Raw genomic sequence first — 19,044 nt, 5'->3', positions numbered from 1 at the left:
AGTTGAAAAAAATTGAAGCTCCATGGGAACAATGGCCCCAATTATTTCTTCCTGTAGCTACACAATGTAACTTTCAGCTCCTTTCATTAAGAAGTGGGATCTATTTCTTTTGAATCTAGGCTTGCCCTGTGATTTACTTTGGCCAATAAAATATTACAGAAGTAATGTGCCAGTTCTAAGCCTAGGCCAAAGGCCCTGTGTGCTTCCACTTACTATCTGTGAATCCTGCCTTCACCATAAGAAAAAGCCCAGGTTAGCCTGTTGGAGGTTAAAAGACTACATGGAACAGAGACAAGTTGTGTCAACTGAGGCCCCTCTAGACCAGTTAGCCCTTAGTCAACCTGGCAGCTAACCATGGACACACGAGTGAATTCAGCCAAGAACAACCACTTCCAGCCTCACAGACAATTCATAGACTTGTGATTTTAAGTCATTAAGTTTTAGAGTAGTTTGTTATGCAGCAATAGCTTACTGATGCATCTGCTCCCAAGAGTGCAAAATCTAACAAAGAGATGAAGCATACACACAAAATGGAAACAAATGATATAGCGTCATTGAATTGTACCATATGTCATATCCAAAAGGTTTTCAAGGATGAGGCAGATCCTGTGGACTGAGTTTTCACGGAGTCTTCCAGCAAGAGATGAAACTAGCTGGGCTGTGAAAAATAAGCAGTATTTTAGTTGACCCTGATGTAGCAACATATTTAGAAAAAATGTTTATGCCAACCAACAATTTAATACAAAGAATTCAGATGTATTGAGTAAAAATTTGAAGGAGTCATCACCATCTTCTCTTTTACCTACATAAATATTCTTTGTTTGGCCTATAACTGAGTCCTGTCAGAGTAACTAAACATATTAACACACGTATATATTTTAAAACAAGTTAAATTACTATAAATATTTTTCTAACTAGAACAATAATCTGTAGTTATTGAAGAAAATTTGAAAAATATAGAGAAGAATAATTTCTCATCTAATCTATAATCCCACTGGCAGATGCAATCACTGTTATTGTTTTAGTATATTTCTTTCCAGTCTTTTTAAACTTGTATTTACATAGTTAATATCAAATGGTAGATATAATTTTGTTATTCTTTCCACTTTCTATTTTGACATAAATATTTTCTCGTTTATTAAATTGTCTCAAAAAATAGCTTCATATATTTCATCTTCTGAATATGCCGTTATTTATTTAATTGTTCCCATTTTGTTGGATATTTATGTTTTTTCCTATTTTGTTCTATTGTAAGTAGGTCTATGAGATCCACCTTTCTATGAAAAACACATTTGGATTATTTCCTTCAGATAGAATGCTAGAGGTGCACCAAAGCTGATACATTTTGAAAGAATCTTGGTATATACAGGTATCCCCCACTTTTCAAAAGTTCACTTTATGCCACTTTGCTTTCACGAAAAACCTACGTTAGAACCCGATTTCACTAACTGAAAGAAATCTGAAAAGGATTTTTGCTTTTACAAAAAATGGCAAAAAGCCAAAGTAGCGTTCAGCGTTTGTTTTGTAGCTAGCCATTATAGAGGCAGCACCCACTCGGAGAAACAAGACTGGCGCCGCCAAGCGCCTTCCCCGGGAACTGCATTCAGCACCTCAGTGTCGAGCCGCCATAGCTTTGTACTGTGTCTGTGAGCATCTGTGCTTCATTTTGATTTATTTTGTGCATTGGCTAGCAAGATGTGTCCCAAGGTAACTGCTTCTTCGCTTTCGCCATTTTGGCTTAGGAAAGGTTTCATAGGAACGCTCTACTTGCAGATAGCGGGGGAAACCTGTGTTGCCAAATTTCTTTTTCCAGAAAAGGTATTCTAACTTTTTCTTCCTCGTAGATGAATGACACTGGCTCATTCCATTGCATCTTTCCTGCATTGATTATCATCTTATATGTATATATTTGTTATTTTAATAAATACAAATTGATAACCTATTGTTGCTTTAATTAGCATTTCCTTGCATTTGAGATAGATTGAACATTTTTCATTCACTTATTGGCTTTTTGTTTCCCTTTTTTTGTGAACTGACTGTTCATGGTCTAGAGAATTGATATTGACATCAAAGTCCTTTTGTGGTTGAGCAGCTGCTCCTCGCCTCCCACGGGATATGGGCTGTGCAGTAGGAAAGCTGTCATTTCCTATAAAAATGCCTATAGGATGGGCTGCTGCACACGGCCATGGCTGCAGCTGTCACCTGGGTGGCATTGCCAGGGCTCTGCTCTACACAGGCCTTCTCTACAGGATGACATGGACTCTCAAACCCAAAGCTCCATTTCATGTAGTCGCCTCCACGGTCCTTCACTCCAGGGCACTTGTACCCTGAGGGTTGTTTGCTCTAAGTGATAGAAGTGTTTTGAGAGCTTTCAATTTCCCAGTGGTACAAGGACCTGCTGTGACCAAGAGGAAAGTGGGCGCCATAAGGCTGTGTTCTTGGGTCGTTTTCAGGGCGATGGTAGGCTGCTTGGCCTCAACTTTTCCCTTTCATCTCCGGCTCCATGGTGTGAAATACTGAAGGCTCTGCTAGAGAGCTTTTGAGCCTCATTACCCATCGGGAGTACCGTGCAACTCCTCAGTAAGCCACCTGTTATTGTCAAAAGAAAACCCAGATTTGTGTGTATTTCCTGGAGGCAATACATCTATTTTGGGTCAGATAGAGAGCTTGGGAAGGTGAGCGATGAAGACAACTCGGAGATCAGCTTGTTGCTGTTCTGTACCCTATGGCATTCGGGACACCCTTTTATTACAGCATTTATCACGCTATGGTATAATTATCCATTTACTCACATGCTCTGCCTCTAGAGTTTGTGCTCTGCGTGGGAATGGGCAGCATCTTATTAACTCTGTATCTCCTGTGTTTCCTACAGGGGCTGGCACAGAGTAGATGCTGAGGAAATATTTGTTGAATCAAAGGAATGTCATCATTTGGATTCTGAGGAAAAGAAAACCTTATAAAACCTTGTGTGAGTAGGTTGGTTCCAACAAAGTTCTCAAAAGCAGCTGGTGACAGAAGGGCATCGGTCCTGAGGTCACTGCAGACTGCCCAGTGCTCTTGCTTGTGCATGGTCTGCCCTCCTCAGCCTGAAGGCTGCTGCTGCCAAGAGGCTACGACAGTCCCTGGCAGCGGGAACAGGAGACCTGGCTTAACTGATTCTTGCCCAACCCTTATAACCGAGATTTTCCCATCTGGTATGGTATTATGGGTTAAATTATGTTGCTCGGAAGGATATGATGAAGCCTAACCCCCAGGGCATTAGAATGTGGCCTCCTTTGGAAATAGAGTCATTGCAGATGTCATTTGATAAGTTGAGGTCACCCTGGAGTAGGGCGAGCCCCTATTTCATCTATGACTGATGTCCTTATCAGAAGCGGGAAATTTGGACACAGAGACACACAGGGGAGACGGCCGTGGAAGACAGAGGCAGAGGTTGGAGTTTCCCTGACATAAGCCAAAGGATGCCTGGGGCTACCAGAAGCTGGAAGACACAGGAAGAATCCTCTCCTGGAGGCTTCAGAGGGAGCATGGCCACCGACACCTTGATTTTGGACTTCTAGCCTTCAGAGCTGTGAGCCAATAACCTCTGTTGTTTTAAGGCACCCAATTTGTGGTACCTGGTTAAGCAACCCTAGGGAACTGACACATACGGGTTGGTATAGCCTACCCTCCTGAGGCGGCAAGTGCACATGGAGCCTGCATACGGAAGCACATGCACTAACACTCTTCTCCAGGACTGACCTACTTTCTCAGAAATGATCAATACACCCCAGGCATGTCTCTGCAGCCTGCACTCGTCTGCATACCCTGGAGTTGCATTGTATTTCCCTTGTGTGGGTCAGACTGAGAGCTTGTTTTTAAGGCAGAGCTTTATTTTTATCATCCAACTAAGTCTGTGGGAGTCTGGGATCTTCCCTCCTGCACAGGTTTTGCATAGACCACTGGAGGGGATATCCTTGAGCTCCTTGAAGGCACAGACATGCTAGCCATTGCCTCTTTGGGCTGAAACACACCCAGCTGTCCTTCCAAATTCGGTGTTTTAGATAGCATACAGGAGGCTGTGCCTGAGGTCCGATGCCAGAGGCAGCATCCTAAAAAGGGAGGGAACTAGAATCTGAAGTCCTGGCTACTGGGTCCCATTCTTTTCCTCTTGAAGGAATCTCAGACAAGTCGCCCCTCCCCTCTGGACCTCTGACTCTTCATGGACAGAACTGGTCACAACCTTGCCCTCTCAGTGTTTTAATGACTGGGTCCCAATGGGATACGGCCCCTCCAGTGGGGCCAGGCAGGGCAGGAATACCTGGGCCCAGGTACAGCGGGCTGAGGGAGGTGAAGCAGAGGGTCTGGTCTCATGCAGGAATCTGCCTTAGGATAATAATAATAAAAAAGAAACCAGGAGACTGATTTCTTAGTGAAATCCCTTCTGCTTAAGGGACATACTCAGGAGCCGAAGATCTGGCTGAGTTCTGATTTGGATAGAATCAGGCTGCGCAACCCTGTGGTCACTTCCTCAACCTCTCTGAGTCTTGTTTTCCTCACCTGGGAAATACAGGTAACAATGAATAGCCAGCAGAGCTGTGATGAACTCAGATGAGAAAGGGGCACGAGCTGGCCTGGCAGCCTGAAGCTGTTAGAGGCCAGGGATGGTCGTTCCTCTGTTTTCTTCCTTTCTGTGTCCCCTTCCCCCATCAGCGGGGCCTCTAATGGCTTTGGCATCTCTGCGGTCCATTTCCTGGAGGGCGTGAATTATTCAGTGGCTGAGCATCTGCCAGCAGGCCGAAGGTGCTGCCTCAGTGCGTGCCCACGGGGGAGGCTGCAACTTGGTCCGACCCGGACCTGCTCCCCGCTCCCCAGAGGCCCCATCCAGCCTGTGGCGTCCTCAATGGCCAGGGCTTCACGCTGCCCGCTGGGGCTGTCCCCAGGCTTCCTGTCTTGGCCTTGCCGGCTGTGCTTTGAGTTGTGGGTTCCTCCCTTGGAAGGAAGTTTGGCCTCTTAATGGCCATGAATAATCGATGAGCTCTTAGAGAAGGGTTCTGGTGAGAAACACTCCTCCCCATTAGTGACCCTGGAATAACCCGAGGATGCCCCCTCCGCGCACCGTCCCTGCCCCCTGCACACAGCCTCTGGTTGAGCTGGGTTTGGTGAGCAGCTTTGCTCTGAGTGTTGATGGGAGGGGGAAAAGCAGGCTCTGAGAGCAGTCAGGCTGCCCACAGCATGAGGTCTGTGCCGGACACTTACCCAGCAGGGAAGTGTGTGCAAATCTCCATGTGCAGTTGGTCTTGACCTTGAAGGGCGGGAGGGGCCCTGGATGTAATGGGTTCTTTGAGTGTCCAAGGAAGCTATCGATGCTCCCCCCGAAGAATGCACACACGTGCAAACACAGAGACTTGGCAAGCTATCTTGGTTGGTCCCCAGGGGCCCCCTAGCCTCTCTGCTGGTGGCCCCTCGTACTGGGGTGACCCCAGGTTCTGAATTCAGCTGGCAGTCTGTCTGCCAGGACCATTTCCCCCTTCCCCAGGCCTCTCCCTGCCTCAACCCTCAGCCTTCAGATCTCAGCAAATGCCTTCTCAGGCCCCCAAGGTGAGTCTAGGTCCGGGCGCTCTGCACCTTCCTCTCCTGACCTCTGTCACGCTGGTTCTTATAGTGTAATTGTTGGTCTTCTCCAACACTGTTCCCGTCACCACTTCATCCTAAGTCTTAGCGCCATGGCTGACACATAGTGGGCACTCGTCAAATATTAATCTCTGGTAAGTCACTCAACCTTTCATACTTCTGTACTCATGGAAGGATTGATCAGAACCTACCTCCTAAAATAAAGCTAGGTTAGATACTGGGAGAGGATTTCCATTTATCTTGTAATTATTCAGGCTTTTAGGTGTGCCCTTATATTTTTTTCTGGGCTCCTAAGTTTGGGGGCTTATGGATCAGAGATGACTTATATGGTCCTACCCCCAAGATGGAGACAGTAAAAATGTCCCTGTCAAGTCACTTATGAGTAGGGTGATTCTGGCTTTTTTACAGGAGAGGGAGAACAGATACTAGACTTAGTTTTTCCCAATCAGGGCAGGATTAGATCCTGGATAAAGGAGACTGAAGAAACTTGTTAAGTGGACTTATAGTTTACCAAGGATTTGGGGCAGCAATTTAAGGATTTAAGCCACCCTGGGGGCAGAGTAAGGGACAGGAGTGAGAGGCGAGAGAGAAGGGGGTCACAACTTGTCAAACACTTACCATGCACCAGGGATGGTGCTGGGCACTTTATTTATTAGGTTATTTATTTCTCGTATGGCCCCAAGCATTAAATACTTTTAATATTCAATAATAGAAGATGAAACTGAGGCTCAGAGTGGTCACATAATTTGCCTGACTTCACACAGTTCATAGGGAAGAGGGGGGCAGTGGTTATATTTAGTATATGTTATATGCTAAGCCATGTGCATCTTCTGAAAGGTCTTAGCCACAAGCTCACGTGGTGGACAGGGCAGATATTGTTGTTCCCTTTAGACAAGTGAGGAGAATGATGCCCACAGAGGTTAAGTGACTTACTCAAGATCACATATCTGGGAAAGTGGTGGAGACATGGAATGCCTGAGTGGCTAGGGAGGGAGGGACAACATGGGGGGCTGCTGGTTGAATGAACCCCAACCCACCTCTCCTTGATGTGCCAGACTTAAGGGCAGCCTGGGGGGCCTGGGGACATCTACTAGAAGTCCAGTGCTCTAGGGACCCAATCATCATCAAAGTAATGGCTCCTGTAGGAACAACATTTTCTAACTCCTGAAGCACTTTTATATTTATTTTTTCCTTTAATCCTCCAAACAGCCCTACAGAGTAGGTACTACCATGCCCATTTTGCAGATGAGGAAACTGAGGCTCCACAATTTTGTGCCGCCTGCCCAGGGTCACGCTGCTAGGAGGTGGTGGAGCTGGGTTCTCCCTCTATCCAGCTTCTGGTCTTTTACACTCAAGGTCAACCCTTGACCATCCCGGCAGTGACCTTGGCTGCTCTTTGATTTCCAGCTGGCACTGTGCACATCTTCCCTGGTGGAAGGGCTGCTCCTTCACTTTGTAAGCCCATATGATAACGGAGGACTATTTCCTGACAAACACAAAGACTTGCTTGGGGTCCCGCAAAGGAAACATTGATTCCCGTGGTGGTAACGAGGAGCCCGGGGGACATTGGTTAGTTGCCCTGTGTCTGGATAACTGGCAATGTCTGGCTGTCTTCCCACACTGTGCCAGGACATGGTGTCAGCCAGTCATAGAGTGAAAAACACATTTAAATCATTTGTCCCTCACACAGTATGTAAGCCTGCATCCCACCCAGTTGAACAGCTGCACAGAATGTATTTGTTTCTAGCGTATTTTTTTTCATTTTCTTTTTGCTGCTAGATCTAACAGGAGTAAGTTCTGAACGTAAGTGACTGACAGATTCTTTTACCTTTTTTTGTGTGTGTGTGTGTGAGGAAGATCAGCCCTGAGCTAACATCCATGCTAACCCTCCTCTTTTTGCTGAGGAAGACCAGCTCTGTGCTAACATCTATTGCCAATCCTCCTCCTTTTTTTCCCCAAAGCCCCGGTGGATAGTTGTATGTCATAGTTGCACATCCTTCTAGTTGCTGTATGTGGGACACGGCCTCAGCATGGCCGGAGAAGCGGTGCGTTGGTGCGCGCCCGGGATCCGAACCCAGGCCGCCAGCAGCGGATCGCGTGCACTTAACCGCTAAGCCACGGAGACGGCCCTCTTTTAGCTTTTGATTTATTCTTTTCACTACTTGCCAATGAGAACCCGCGTTTGGTATGTAATGAAAGGCATGGCATAGACGCTTGGAAACACCAAGGTCACAGGGTGACTGGTGAGACCATGAACACATCTAGCTGTGCACCTTTGGGCAAGCTTTCCCTTCCTAGTTTTCCCATTTGTGAAAATAGAGGCAAGGGAACTAGTAGACATACATGGACACTGTTCTGAGTGAGGCACAAAATTTCATTTAATCCTCACAACCAACTACCCGAGGGGGCATCACTGTACTAATGAGAAACTGAGGCTTGGAGCCTTTGCCCAAAGTCCCATGAGTAGTAGTGGAGGGAAGGGAGGAGGAAGCGTTTGGGTCTGTCTGATTTTGCAGCTGTGTTCTCGTGGGTGTTACCACACCCTCTCTGGCTGATGCTGTGTTTCATGGTTGCTCACATCTACTTCTTGCCTCTGATCGCTCTTCCCTACCTTGGGTCAGGACCTCATCAGCTCTCGCTGTTGCCACTTGCATATCGGTCTCATCTCTCCCCAGCCCACCCACCACCTGGCCTCCAGAAGGTCCCTCCCAAGCCACAGTGTGACCCCGCTGAAGCCCTTCTGCTGAAGCCCTTCACTGGCTCCCGGTTGACCAGGAATACACTTCTGAGTGGGGCATTTCAAACTTCTCTCTTGGCCCCTGCTGGCCTTTCCAGCCTTAAAATAACACCTAACATTTAAAAGATTAATGTACTTTATAAAAGAAGATTTCACATATGTTAACCTCAGCAGTTTATTATACCGCTTATTTTCTAGCCAATAGATCTAGGCGCCATTCTCTGAAAATCTTTTATGTGTGTTCTAGCCTCATGGCATTTCTTCCCGAGCTTTCTTCTGCCTGGCATGTATTTTTCCTTATGTTCACATTTTCTTTTTCCTTTAATGCTCTCTTTACAAAGGCACCTCCTTCAGGAAGCATTCTATGATCTCTACACCAGACCAGAAGCCACCCTTGAATTTCCACTGCATCATAGAAGGCCAAGCTTTTGGTGGTGAGGATCCATGTCTGAGCCATCACTATCCCCACAAGACTCAGAAAAGCCTCCAGAAATGTTTGTTAAACAAAAACACTAAATGACATTGAATTAATTAGTATCAATCAATCAAAACTATTGCCTTCTGAATGAATGCCACTTGGGTTGAACTATCATTATTAACCCAAGGCTGTAAAATACAATGGAAATAAAGGGATTAGATCCTGGGAAAAAGAGGGTAGCAGAGATGTGCCCACCTGGGTGTACCCGTAGTGAAGTGTTGGGGAGCAGGTGGCCATGCTCTCTGTTTGAACAAGGGTTTCCAGGGGGCAGGTCTCAGGATCCACACTCTGCAGGGCCAGCCCTGCCTCTCCCCCAAGAACCTCCCGGAATACCCATTAGCCCACATCTTTCCCCCATTCAAAAGGCATAACAGTGCTCACTGTATCTACCAGCAGAGGAATCACTAGGATAATAAGAAGGAGAACATAAATGAGAGTTGCTACTGGGTGGCTGTGTTTCACAGTTGCTATGTATGTTCACCAACTGTGCTCATATGTAGTCTGTTTTCTTTTTCACTTTCTTGTTAATCATGGAGATGGTCCTCGATCTATGTTTGGCATCTTATGTGCCAGAGATGACAATGATTACAAGATGGAGAAAGTAGTGGGAGAACAGGAAGAGGTGAAGAGTGGGAGAAGTGTTTGCACACATATCCAAGCATAGGTGCACACACGCGCGCGCACGCGCGACCATTACCCCGCAGTTACCTGCAGGCTGCCTTGGGAGATCACACCGACAGGCAGGTGAAAAAATGAAAAACGAGACACCGCAATGAAGCACGGAACGCAGGCCCGGCAGTGGGGGCTTTGGGCGCGCTGCGTGCTCCTCGAGGAGATAGACTTGAGTGAGATTTAGGCGAGCAATTCATTGGACGCAGACCCCTTTAACGAGGGTCTCCTGGCAGGTTTCCATTCTGTGGACCATGAAACTCCGCACGCCTCTCCGCCGGCTGATTGGCACAACGCGTTCTGCCCAGTCTGAGGTGTGGGGCAGCTCGGGGCGGCACCGCGCAGGGCCGGGCAGAGCCCGTGTCGGCTTCCATGACTCTGGGCGCCTTCGTGCAGGAACGTGGAAGCAAAGTCCCCGGAAGGGAGCTCTGTCCTTGTCCCCGCAGGTTTTGTCTGAGCCTCCCCCTCCCACGCCGCACTGTGAGAATGCGGCTGTTTGTGCGTTGCCCGTGCTGTTAATGAGGGTCGTGATGGTGGGACTTTCTCCCTCATCTTCGCAGATTTACTTCGTTTAGGTCTCTGCTCAGTTGTCACTTCCTCAGGGAGGCCTTCCCTGACCCTCCGTCTACAATAGCCCCTCTCACCTTACTTTATTTAAAAATATTTAAAAATTCTATCTCCAAAATTGACAACATCTCCAGTATCAGAATGTCAATGTCATGGGGTCAGGGATCCTGTCTGTCTCGTTCTCTGATGGGTCCCTGGCATATAGAATAGTACCTGACACTTAGCAGATTCAGGATGACAAATAATAATTATTGCATATTATAACTTATAATAAACAATTATATGAAAGGGAGGAGGCAGCTGTTGTTTTCTATCATATATTCTATGTATGCTTTTTGCATCTAATTCTCAAGACAAAGTAGGATATAAGTGACACCAACCCCCTTTTATAGATGAGGAATTTGAGGCTCAGTGAAGTTAAGTAACTTGCCCAAAGCTGCACAGTTGACACTTGGCTGAACAGATAAAAATAATTGGATTAAATACTCACATTTTCTAGGGAAGAAGGGCTAATGCATGCCTTCTCCTGAGACAGGGAGTCTGGTATATGGGGTGAGGGGAGATAGAGGACTGGAAAGGATCCTGGGTGCCCTGGAGCCTGGGAGAGAGGGGAGGGAGACAGCCTCATTTGCAGGGAGGAGCTTGAGGCTGAGAGTCAAAAGATCTGGTTAGAGACTATCCTCCCCCAGCCTCCTTTGCGACCTTGGTCAGGCCTTTTCTTCTCCGGGCTTCCAGTTTCTCATCTGCAAAAGGAGAGGGCAGGATTACATTAGTTGTTTTCAGCATCCCTAGGGTTTTTTGGAGGCCTTGTGAGGAAGTGGGGGGTTCTCAGCATCCCTGCATACATGGACCACTGTCTGAGCTAGAAAGGGGATGTTTGCACAAGGAGAGTGGCCATGGGGGTGGGGAGGGGCCTGACGGTGGGGCCAGGGGACCCGAGCCCCGGTCCAGTGATGCCTCTTCCTACCTGTGAGGGCGGGAGTCCTTAACTGGCTCAGCCTCGGTTTCTTCATCTGCAAAACAGAGCTGACCATCCCTGGCCCTGAGTCCCTTGTGGCATCTCTGTGAGGCTCTAATGGCTTGAAATGGTGAATGTGACTGGGAAGGGGGAGGGCTGCGTGCTCGGAGGCAGGCGTGTTAGCGGGAGTGCTGCAGGGTAGCTTCAAGGGAGCGGTGGATAGGCGTGACCTGGCCAAGGACACTCAGAGGAGCAAGAGCCCGTGGTATCCTGTGAGAGGGTCCTGCAGATCAGTCCTCTTGCCTGTAAAGTAAGAATTTTTATTACTGCCCTGCCGGCCTCAAGGGTGTGTAGAGGTTCTAAAGAGAAAACTTACGAGATATGTTGCACCAGCTTCACACGTGCAGGGCTGACTGTGGCCTAATCCTGGCTCCACCACTCACTGGCTGGGTGACTCAGAGCCTCAGTGACCTCAGATGTAAAATGCGGACAATAAAAATAATAGCCACCGCTTATAAGTATTGTGACCAACACTTCTATGCAACACACATTCTGTATGCAGCAACTGTCCGTCTGTATGTAATGTACTCCTTGAATCCTCTCAGCAACTCAATGAATTCAGAGCTATTACATTTCCATCTTACAAATGGGGAAACTGAGGCACAGAGAGGTTGAGCAACTTGGTACACAGCTAGCGAGGGGTGGATTTGGGATTGAAACTGGGCAATCTGGTGGAGGCTGGCACTGTATCTCCTGTCCCCCAGGGTTTGGGGTAGGTGAAAGCAGGTAAGACATGTAAGACCCCAGGACTGTGGGGGTTCATAAATGTGATTGCTTTTATGCTGCTGCTGCGGATTCTGCTGCGGAGATAGAGCTCATTTTAGAAAAACATGGACCCCCAAGGCCTGGATAGCGACCTGACTTTCCAAATTATGCTGTCTTCTCTCCAACCGTTTTTCAGGCTGATGTCTTTCTTTATGGCTCTGGGAAATGGATGGGTCACAAAGTTTAGTGTCTACTTCAAGCCAGCCTCCTCCACATGGCATTTAAAGACCCAGAGAAAGGGAGAGAACGTGACCAGGCACAGCAGTGACCACATCGCCTCAGGCTGCCGTGCGCATGTGGTGGTCTGTTATTAACTCCGCATGTGTGCAGACGTGCCTTTCTGAGTAAAAGTGCAGCGGGATGGGGTGTTCTGTTCCTCCCTTCATTGCTTACTCCACTCACCCTTGATGGGGAGGGTCTTTAGCATGGTAACTCACCTGTGTGATTCAATGAGAAGGTTCAATATTAGCAAGGAAATGAATTCCAGATGCTTCACTCTGAAGGGTCTGGAAGGTCGGGGCCAGCTCTTAGGGCAGGGTGGGAACTGGGGCGAGGCAAGTGAGGTACCTAGAGCACACCTAGGGACTGGCTCCACCCTGAGAGGGAAGCCTCCCTAAGCTTTGCACGCTACATGCCTATCTGGCCTCACCCTAGTCCCTGGCCCTGGTTTCAGTGCCTGCTGGTTATGAAGAGCTGTCACCTCTTAGGATGGAGCCAACACTGAAGATCTTTGGGATCTTGACTTCGGAGACTTCCAGGACAGGGTCCTCTGCCAGGGAGGTCAGAGGGGTCAAGAAACCAGAGATTGTGTCTGCGTGGACTGTCGGGTGACTCAGTGGACAGGACACTGTTTGTGTATGAGACTCTGGTCTCTGTGTATTTGGGATTGACCACTAATCTTCCTGGTGATGTTATATTTGCATTCACTTTCAGACTTTGCAAGACATCATGAAAGGACCGCCAACACAAATGAAATGAAATAAAATATAAAATAAAGAATCCAAACCACGCTTGGCCCTGGCAGCCCCCATACAATGGCAGCCTGGGATCTCTGCAGGCCAGTCACCTCTGCAGGTAGGGGTCTTTGAACCATGCTCCATGGAGCATCATTCAGTGACTGCATTAGAGCCACTTAATGAAGAGGGGAAAAGAGAGAAGAAGAGGTTAAACTCTGAGCTCCCACTCCTGATTGAACCCTAGTTCCTTCCGTTTTATCAAGTTTTATCCATGGGAATTTGGAGCATTTGATTTAATTTTTCATGTGCAAAGAAAACAGTTAGAAAATCACCGTCCTAAGAGATATCTTACTAATTCTCTTTGAGGACGCTTCTTGGCCTACAGGTGGCCCATTTCCTCCTTATTCCTCTGACCTGTTCAGAACAAATGACTATTGCCCCAAGCCATGAGATGGTTGAGAGCCAGCTGTCACAGTCAGACACTTTACTAAAAGTCTCTGGGGCAACAACAGGGAAGTAAACATAGAAAGACTCTATCAAGTAGCCTGCTATGTAAGACCCAGCTCACTCCCTAGTACTAGAAGTTTCCATCCCACCTCCTGGGCACTGTCTCAGTGCCTACCCAGGAGCTCTTCTCTGCTCAAAATATGGCCCTGAGAAAGCAAGGCCTGGAGAACTTTGAACTACATGGAAAGTAATTCCCTCTGCCTTGCACTCAAGACTTGGATTCTGTGTCAGAGCGTCCCATGTGAGGCCCACCTCTTCTTAGGATAAATGACACGGCGATGTCCCCTCTTTTCAAGAGAGACCCTTCTTATCCATAGGGGAATGGCCTTAGAGACCCCTACAGGGTAATCCTCAGAATACAACCCAGCCACGACCACTTTCAAATTGGAGGGTCCCCCTTTTACTAGTTAATCATCACCAGGGTGACCATAAATTCTGGTTTGCTGGGACAGTCCTATTTTATGCCTGTTGCCCTGGTGTAATTATTAATCACTCCCCTTTCACTCCCCAAGTGTCCTATTTTGGGTGATAAATTATATGGTCACCCTAATTATCATTATTATGATCACAGGGCTTCCTGGCTCCCAATTCCCAGCTGATACTTACCTCCCTCCAGGAAGCCCTCCTGCCATGCTCATTCAAGCTGATCTTCCCTTCCAGGCAACTAACTACCAAAGTGCTTAGGTGTTTTCTCCACCCTACCCCACCCCACCATGTGTTCAATGAAACAGGGAGTATTACAGACACTAGGGACACAGGAGTGTGGGTGATGTGCCAGCGTGGGTGGTAAGAGTGCCTGTGGATCAGGAGTACCTGAGGGCCGTCTTCCTCTGTCCTCCTCACAGCCTGGCCTGCCGTTGATGCTCACATCTTGATGGCCTTGGTGGATGTTGATTGGGTCACACATCAGTTTGGTTCTTTGGGTCACTGTGGCTCTGGGTCAAAGCTTCACGGGGCAGCCTGGCTCCAGCCATGCCAGTGTGGCTAGACTGTTGACCTTTTGCTCTGGGCTTACTGAGGTTCCCAAATAATCTGAACCCCAGGCCATCCCCCAGATAGCCACCTATCACTATGGCCTCCAGAAGGGCCACATGGCACCTTTCTGCAGCTCAGCCTGCTCCACAGAACTTGACTGAGATGGATCTCAGGGGAATGATCTCTTCTCTTGACACCATTCTGTATAACTTTATAAAGCCATTTACCAGATTGTCTCCAGAAAGTGAGGAGTGTAGACTGCTCCTTAGGAGAAGTCCCATATTATGTGTTTGCTCCAGGCTATTACATTTGTTCACACTGCATTTTTATTTTTAACTGTATTTAAGTAGATATTCTCTGGACAATATAGATTTTGCAGCTGATTGTGTTTCTCTTTTGCACTGGCAGCCAGGAATCTCCTCATCAGCCCTGGGCATCATCGGTAGTAACTGGACAGGAACGAGCAGCATCAACTTCTCTGAATTAACTCACCCCCGGCTTCAACTTCCCATTCTACTTTTACTTTTCTCCCATGTTAATTTTTCATCTTAGTAAACCAGTTTGAATGTTTTTGAAGTGATCTGAGTCTTAAATTAATCCCTAAGTAAATCACTTTTTCAGATACTTCGTGTGTAAATAAGTTATAAGCACCTACTGTGTGAAAAGAAACACGCTAGGAGCATGGAGGAAGGAGGAAACTGCAGAAAAGTGTTGTAGAGTCCCTCCCTCCAGCTTAAGTCCCTTTTCTGTTTGCCCGTCAGTTTCTCATGGGTCAGATCTCAGGGAACGCCAGCATTCTATAGAACGAAGAAACTGACCCCCAAATTCCATCCCTCGAAAGGATTAATTATTTGCATAATTTACTTTGTTAATAATGGTGCTGGGCCTAGTACCTGTGGAGAGGAAATAGATTTTTAGAAAAGAAGATGGTTGGGTCATCATTACTTCACCATGTCTGTGCTGGTGTCTTTGTCCAGAATGTAATTAAGAGCCTTGGTGTGAGTTTTTAAATGTCTGATCAACCATCCCCCACACTTTCACCCAACATGGCTACAAAGGAAGGTTGAGACTCATTCAAACCAGAACTTAGCAGCCTCATACAGTCCTATGCATGAGGGGGGAGGGAAGGCGCTTGGGGAGAGAATATATTGAGATCTGCCCTTTGATCGTGTTCAATGCGACTTTGCATTTACCTGAGGGATTAAAAGTTCTCATTGACCAAGGCTCCCGGCTTCCTACTCAGCCTTTGACGGGACAAGTGTTAATTGGACAATATAATGGGGACAATGTTAATTCCCCTCTTAGAGTTCCTTTTCTTGTTCAGTCAAATAGAAAGGCCCTTTTAAATGGCAGAGAGAGGAAGAAAGGCGCTGGTTTATAAGGGTAATAGACTGCACATCTTCCCCCTTGTCTCAGAACCAGTGCAATGGAGTCAGCATAAAGCAGGCCTTCATGGCGGGAGAAGGGGAACGACGTGGTGGTTTTCCTGGAATGTCACCCTGCATTAGGGATCTGCGAAATATGGCCAGGAGGCTCGGTTTTGGTAACAGTGGGGGAGGGGAGGGTGGGGAGGGCAGAAGCCCATGAGACTCAGGGGTAAGGAAAGGACAGGTGAGTGAGAGTAGGGAACGGGGTGGCAGGGGGTGTCAAAAGCAGTGGAACATGGACAGTCAGAAACCTGATGGGACCACTGAGCATTTGGGCTGAGCCTGACACTCCCAAAGCCCCATGAGTTCACGACTGGGCACACCCTCCTCCTTCACATCCGTGGAAATGAACATTTCCTTCCAAGTTCCATCTCCTCAACACCCCCATTTGTTTTTCTCCTAAAAAAACTCTTCCCCCTGTTGAAATTCTACTAATTCTACTTCCAGCCCTGGTGTTTATGAACAATAACAATAGCCCATTCAGTTTTTCATTTGTTAGTTTATTCAACAGGCATTTTTCTGGGCATCTACTGTATGGCAAGTGCTCCACTGTGTGCCTTGAGCAAGTCGCTTAAACTTGCTGTTCCTCACACATTCGGAGATGGGAATAATTGCCTTGGCTTTTGGTCTGGAAGGTTCTCTTTGGGATCAATGGAGATAATGGATGTAAAAATACCTTACAAACTGTAAAATATATGAAGTGAATTATTCTCTTTATTATTTTTATTCATGGGGGAGATGAAAGAAATATATAAGAAATGATGAGGAACAAAGATAAGACAATCTCTATTGGAAGACAAACCTGCCAGGCACACAGGGAGCGTGATGCAGGAAACATAAGGCCTGAGTGATCAGAGTGGGCTGCAGTTACTCCAGCCGAGTCACCTGTGGGAAGTCCGGGCCCTTTCTGGCACTCGGTTTTCCTGTCAGCAAACTGACAGGGTGAAGCGCCTTACTGGTCGCTCAGCATCGTTACAGCTCAAGCCTTCTATAATCCTACTTGGACTGGCCTCTTCCCAAGTTTTTCTTTGCAAATCTTATACTCTCATCAACTTGGGATAATTTGAAAATTCTAAGCAAAAATTAAATCTGCAACTTTTAACCCAATCAAATGTAATTTTCGTTTTAGAGTTGACTAAGAAAAGAGAAGTAGCTGACCACCAGTATTTTAAGACCAAACCCTGGAGAAACTCCTAGAACTTATGAGGGTCTCGTTTTATGGTAAAAGAGCAGAAAACTGTGGGGAGGCCAACGTTCACTTTTATTACTCTGGAGTTCTTTCCCTTTGGGTAGCAAGAGGGCTGTGCCTATTATTCATCTGTTGTTTCTTGGTTCTACACCCACCTTTTCATACTCTCCTGGAGCTGGAAGTCTGCAAACTGCATTTGTTAGCTTCCCTTGCAGGTGAGCTTTCTGTTTGCTTCTGCCAATAGAAGACCCTGGCGGGAGATTGACCAGCAGGTGGAAGGAAGGGAGAATTCTGCTCTGGCTTAGACAGGGTGACATCGCTGCCAGCTGCTGCTGGCTATTGTGGTGACACCGGGAGTGGGTGATTCTGAGCTCCGGGAGGCTGGTGAGGGTCAGCATCTTTTTCGACAGCTGCAGCTGTAGTTGAGAAGACGCTTCTCTGGCGGATCCAGAACCAACTGAGACCCCATCTCCAACTGAGAACCCAACTCCGCAGTAGGAACCAACTTCCGAGCATTGGCCTGTAATGTGCTAGCAGCATCTGGTCTCTAAATATTACCACCTTTTCTTTTTAGTTCCACCAATGCCCTGTCATTCTCTTATTTGGTCTTCCAGCCCTTCTAACTCCTTTGTAACCAATTTCCTGTATTAAATTCCCTCCATTTGAAACACTAGAGAAAATAATTTCTTACTGATACAAAGACTGTAGGAGAATTCTTTGTCCATGGTTCTGCTGGGGCTGAAGAGAAAACATTGCTTGCTCAAAGGTGAAAAACTTAGTTAACATTGCTCCTTGCTGCCCCTGAAAACTTGGGTGTGTCCCTCCACCTCTCTAAGCCTCAGTTTCCCCAACTCTGAAATGTACATAATAAGCTCAAGTTGGCATTCCTCAAGAGGTTGAGTTATCACTCACGAAGAGACCAGCCCAATGCGGTGTACACAGTCTCAGCACTGTGTAGCCAGGGCATCCGGGTGCGCCTGGACCCAGCACACTTCCTCGTCAACTCGTCTTCGTGCATCTGCTCCATCCTTTAGCATCCGGCCTTTGACGGGGCTCTTCTTGCTCTGGGCTGAAAGCGGCACACTTCAGACTCACCAGCCCCTAAATATTTCATAGCAGACTGGCTGGAAATTAATGTTTAATCACAGATTCCGTGGCACTTAAATATTTAATCACTGATGTGGCTGATGAGTAATGAATCAGCACCCAGGAAAACTTTTGGTCTCTGTGCCAGTTTTAAAGGATCTTTGGGTCTGGGCTCAGATGACAGAGGGACCAATGGCAAGTCAATTTCTATACCAAGTTTAATATTTTTAAGGGCTCAAAAAAATTGGCCTCAATATCAATCTGAGGCCCTAGATCAGAAAATCTCCTCCTCGAAGACCAGAAGCAAATTGGGAATAATCACGGTTCGAGAAGAATTGGCTGGACGGCTAAAGTCATGAGCATTTATGTCAGTTTACATCCTAAGAAAAGACAGGGGCTGTGCATGAGGAAGGGATATCCTCAGAGGCACAAGAGTGGGGCTCGGATGGGAAATTGGAACCCCTTATGTTTCCAGGGGTGATTTGGAGGATGAAGGGAAGAAAAAGTTTCAGGAAAAAGTTAGAAATTCTTTGAATACAAACAGTAGGTGCAGAAAGGAGAAAAAAAAATTGAAGTTGGAAGATTTCATGGAGCTCCATGCTTAAGAGGTAAGAGGAGTAAATATTTCTGGAGTTGGAAGGCAAAGAAACTCCTGGGGGGCATGAGCTGTGATAAGAACAGCTTCGTCACCAGAGGGATTATTTTCTTTTGAAATGTAAGCTCTTATCACTCCAGGACAACCTGGACTTCCCCATGCCTAGCTCCATGGGGCCTGCAGTGTAACTCATGTTTGTGGACGCAAGTCAGAAGCCTGTACTACAGCCCTGGGCTACTTTCGAAGACACTCAGTTACACAAAACTTGATTTGCTTCTAAAGATGTGAGTCCTATTTTCTTTTTCCTGAAAATGCTTCCCCTCCCTCTCTGCCTTGCTCCCAACATCCTGCCTTCCTGGGGCTTCTCACTGTTTGGGTAACACAGGGCTCGGGCCTAGCCTAACCTTGGGTAGCGATCCCTCTGTCATGACAGCGCCTGGGCCTGAGGCTGAGCCTGGGGAC

The sequence above is a fragment of the Diceros bicornis genome, chromosome 12 (genome assembly GCF_020826845.1).
Source record: "Diceros bicornis minor isolate mBicDic1 chromosome 12, mDicBic1.mat.cur, whole genome shotgun sequence".
Taxonomy (NCBI): Eukaryota; Metazoa; Chordata; class Mammalia; order Perissodactyla; family Rhinocerotidae; genus Diceros; species Diceros bicornis.
Note: the sequence above shows the minus strand (reverse complement) of the source record.